This window comes from Scylla paramamosain, chromosome 3, assembly GCF_035594125.1.
Source record: "Scylla paramamosain isolate STU-SP2022 chromosome 3, ASM3559412v1, whole genome shotgun sequence".
Classification (NCBI taxonomy): Eukaryota; Metazoa; Arthropoda; class Malacostraca; order Decapoda; family Portunidae; genus Scylla; species Scylla paramamosain.
Window position 1 is genome coordinate 1,462,501 of NC_087153.1, and position 5,000 is coordinate 1,467,500.

The 5,000-nt window shown below is 46.2% G+C and overlaps 1 long non-coding RNA gene across 1 annotated transcript in view; it reads left to right on the forward strand.

The window, feature by feature from the left end:
* The window catches only part of LOC135089093 (uncharacterized), a 145,098-nt gene that overhangs the window by 85,192 nt on the left and 54,906 nt on the right, over positions 1-5,000 (forward strand). The gene's annotated exons all lie outside the window — the stretch shown is intronic.

The following is a 5,000-nucleotide window of genomic DNA, read 5'->3' on the forward strand; positions in this document are numbered from 1 at the left end:
ATATTCACACACACACACATACACACACACACATACACACCTGCCAGCCAGCCTGCATGCTTTCCCTACACTGCTGCATGCATTCATTCATTCATCCATTCATTCATTCATTCATTCATTCGTTCATTCCTGCATCCGTCCATCTTTCAATCTGTGCGTCCATCCCTGTGGCAGAAAAAAAAGTAAAAAAAAAAAAATAATGTAAATGTTTTGCCCCCCAAGGCTGCATGTCTGGTGGATGGGGGGGGCCTCCTTCACCCACCCTCACTCCCAGTTGCGATGACCCCTCCCCCATCCCATCTCCCCCCCACCACCACACGATCCCATCTCCAGCCTCACCCCATCCCACCCAACCAGTTCACGGACAGGAACACGGAAATACACACACACACACACACACACACACACACACACACACACACACACACACACACACACACACACACACACACACACACACACGGGTAAAATACATACACACGCACGCAATACACACACACGAGAGTTGGATCACCGCAATATTTAACTGGCCTGAGGCACTACGGGCGAGGGGGGAGGAAGTGGGGCTGGGGAGGAAGAGGAGGAGGAGGAGGAGGAATGGCAGATCACCATTCCTCCACCACCACCACCACCACCACCACATCTCTCTTCCCCTCCCTTATCCAGTCCTCCTACCCCACTCCCCCCCAATATCTGATCCCCACTACAGAGGTGATGTGGTGGTTGTGGTGGTGGTGGTGGTGGTGGTGGTGGTGTTTGGTATCTTATGGTGTAGTACAGTATTTGAAGATTAGGAAACGGAAGAAAAAAAGGGATAGGTTTTGAAATGCAGTGTTTTAAAAGTAGGAAAGTGGAGATTGAGAGAATACAAGATAAGGGGAATAAATAAAAAAAAGAAGGAAAGGAAAATGGAAAAGACAGGATGCGGGAATTTTGGTTTTGTGGAAAGTTGTTGCCAAAAGAGAGAGAGAGAGAGAGAGAGAGAGAGAGAGAGAGAGAGAGAGAGAGAGAGAGAGAGAGAGAGAGAGAGTATAGTGGGAGGAACACAGGTGATGATACTGCTTGATCTCTCTCTCTCTCTCTCTCTCTCTCTCTCTCTCTCTCTCTCTCTCTCTCTCTCTCTCTCTCTCTCTCTCTCTCTCTCTCTCTCTCTCTCATATTCCCTTGATTGCCGCTGACTCGTGACTTTCTTTCTCTCCCTGTTGATTCGATGAAAAAGAAGAAAAAAAGATTGAATGTCATTGATTCGCGTGCTGAAATGATAACGCTAAATCCTTCTGTCATCTTTTTGTCTTTTTAGTGAATTAGAATACCTCGCCTTTCCCCCTACCTCTCCTCTCTCTCTCTCTCTCTCTCTCTCTCTCTCTCTCTCTCTCTCTCTCTCTCTCTCTCTCTCTCTCTCTCTCTCTGACCTGGAACAAAGCCCGGAAGACTGAGTGAAAGTCATTCAGCCCATTATATTGTTCCGAGAGAGAGAGAGAGAGAGAGAGAGAGAGAGAGAGAGAGAGAGAGAGAGAGAGAGAGAGAGAGAGAGAGAAGAATCTCTCTCTCTCTCTCTCTCTCTCTCTCTCTCTCTCTCTCTCTCTCTCTCTCTCTCTCTCTCTCTCTCTCTCTCTCTCTCTCTCTCTCTCTCTCTCTCCGCAATTGTCAGGCTCTCTCTCGCTAACTGACAGGCACCTTTGCTTGAAAGGGAACGTGGAGGATGTGCTGGAGGAGGAGGAGGAGGAGGAGGAAGAGGAAGAGAAGGAGGAGGAGGAAGAGGAGGAGGAGGAGGAGGAAGGGCATGAAGACAAGGTGAAATGGTACCAGAAAAATAAAGATGAGAGAGAGAGAGAGAGAGAGAGAGAGAGAGAGAGAGAGAGAGAGAGAGAGAGAGAGAGAGAGAGAGAGAGAGAGAGAGAGAGAGAGAGAGAGAGAGAGAGAGAGAGTAATGGACTGATCTAGTACAAAGATAATACAAGTAAAAATGGAAATAAACTAAACCTTGGGAAGGAGATAAGAAAAGAATGTCACGGCAGGAGAAAGGGGGAGGGGGCGGCGGTAGGATGAATATATGTGTGTGTGTGTGTGTGTGTGTGTGTGTGTGTGTACTACCTAACCATAAGTATGAACAGATATTGCGCGTAGCATGAAGTGGACGCTGAGAGACGCGGAGGAATGTAACCATATTATAAATTCACTTTGCGGCGCCTCTCTCTCTGTGTGTGTGTGTGTGTGTGTGTGTGTGTGTGTTCTCTCCCTCATCAATACTTCTGAAGACTTTTGATCTGTTTATATATTTTTTTCTATTTCTCTCTTTCAGTAAACCAAGAATCATGTCACTCACCAGATTCAGTTCCCAGGGAGTGATCGTATTAATATCTGGCGTCTTTTCTTCTCTCTCTCTTAAACTTTCTCATGCTCTTCTATTCAGTGTCAGTAAGAACAAGGACGATGTGTTGCTTTTATATTTTAAGGAGGTGGTGTGAGGCGGGTCCGGACTTTGAGATTCTGAGCAGGGAGTGATGGAGGGAGCGAAACCAAGAAAGAATTGAGATGGAGCGATTAGGAACAAAAAAAGAATGATTAATAACGATGGGGAGATTACTGAGTGCTGAGTAGAAAGAAGAGAAGGAGGAGGAGGAGGAGGAGGAGGAAGAGGAGGAGAATTAGATGATGATAAGGTGTTTTTATGACTTCCTCTTTCCGTTTTCTTAAGATTTGTTATTGTATTTCACTGAGAGAGAGAGAGAGAGAGAGAGAGAGAGAGAGAGAGAGAGAGAGAGAGAGAGAGAGAGAGAGAAATTACATTCGCGTATATAAATTAGTGATGGGTTGCGAGTATGTGTGTGTGTGTGTGTGTGTGTGTGTGTGTGTGTGTGTGTGTGTGTGTGTGTGTGTGTGCGCGTGCGCCTTACTTTCCATCACGTCTTGCTCCATTCTCTTCCCCATAATCGTCCGTCATTCCTCTTTTGCAGTCTCACTTCTCTCTCTCTCTCTCTCTCTCTCTCTCTCTCTCTCTCTCTCTCTCTCTCTCTCTCTCTCTCTCTCTCTCTCTCTCTCTCTCTTATCGTCTGATTTTCCTTTGCATATTCCTCTTTTCCCCATACTATCCGCTCTTTCTCTTTTCCTATTGACCCTTTTTCTCTTCTTCCACTTCCTCCTCCTCTTCATTCCTTTTCTTTCCTTCCTCTTCCTTACGTCTTTCCACATTCCACCTTCCTTTGGTTTCCATTCACTGCAGATGTCTGTTATTATCTTGTAGTTCAGTAATTTTTGTTCTAATAATAATAATTACCACATATATGCGTCTGTACAGAGAGAGAGAGAGAGAGAGAGAGAGAGAGAGAGAGAGAGAGAGAGAGAGAGAGAGAGAGAGAGAACATTTTTTTCCCACAAGTTGGTTTTGTATTCATCAAAACTTCTCAAATCGGTGTATGAACTTTCTTCCCGGGCATTCTTTCCTTCTCCTTTTCCCTCTCCTCCTCCTCTTCTTCTTCCTCCTGCTTTTCATCATCATCATCATCATCATCATCATCATCATCATCATCAATCATAAATATCGTCATCTTCATCTCACTCCTCTTCGTTCTCCCTCTTCTTTCTCTGATGCTACTGTTCTCCTCCTCCTCCTCCTCCTCCTCCTTCTCCTCCTCCTCCTCCTCCTCCTCCTCCTCCTCCTCCTCCTCCTCCTCCTCCTCCTCCTCCTCCTCTCTTTTCTTGTATACCAACGACTTAGAAATTGGACTGAAATCCATTTTCATAAAGTTTGCAAAAGGCACAGAGATAGCGGGGTTGGGGGGGATGGGGGATGGAGGAAGACGAGATGAAGCGCGGTGGGAGTAAGTACACGGTGACCTGACAGGTGACAGGTGGCCATCAGCGTGTAGTAGCGTGCTTTACCTGGAATTATAATGCTTGGTGCTGGATTGGTAATGTAAGTAAGCTGTCGCATTGCTTGTGACGTGAAGATTGGGCTTTGTGTGACAATTGATCGAAGGTGCGGGTATGAGATCTTAGTGTTGTGAAGGAGGGAGAGATACAGACAGACGGATAGAAAAATTGAAAATAACATCGTGGTCTCTTTGTCTCTCGCTTGTGAGTAGCATTAGATATCACGAAAAAAAAGTTTGAGTGAGAGATGTCAGGTGTGGTAATTACCGTGTCGACTCCTTGCGCATTAAACCTGCAGGCTGACCCAATTTTTGTCCCTCCCTGCAAACAACAAAATCAACAATGAAAAGCCATCAGCGCTATTGCAGAGAGAGAGAGAGAGAGAGAGAGAGAGAGAGAGAGAGAGAGAGAGAGAGAGAGAGAGAGAGAGAGAGAGAGAGAGAGAGAGAGAGAGAGAGAGAGAGAGAGAGAGAGAGAGAGCGAGCGAGCACACACACACACACCGACGCCCCCCAAAATTAATCCTTAATTTCATGACATTCCTCCCTCATTCAGTTCTCGCGGGTTGTGTGTGTTTAGTTACTCAGTGCTCCTCCTCGTCATGCCGCCGCTACTCCCTCTCGTAATTGCGGAGCCTCACATATTCCTAACCTCTCTTCTACATTTGCTTTATTCACTCGCTCTTCATTCTCCAGTGTGCCGTAAGGAGGAAAGTGCAGAAAAGCTCTCTCACTTCCGCTGACCCTCACATACTCCTAACCTCTTGTACATTTACTTTATTAATTAGCCCTCCATTCTCCTATATGGCGTGAGAGAGAGTGCAGAAGAACTCTCTCTCACTCTCTTCTTTCCTATTCAATCGTTATCTCTGCTTTTAATAATGAACATATGCAGAGTGGGGCAGTTCATTGATATAAATTACCTCGTTATGACCACCCATTTCCTCTTACCTCCTGCTCCCATGTTCCTCCTCCTCCTCCTCCTCCTCCTCCTCCTCCTCCTCCTCCTCCTCCTCCTCCTCCTCCTCCTCCTCCTCCTCCTCCTCCTCCTCCTCCTCCTGGCTCGTTGATCACTTTATTAAACAAAGTACCGCCTTGATTGGTTAGCTAATACCGGATGCAGTTTCA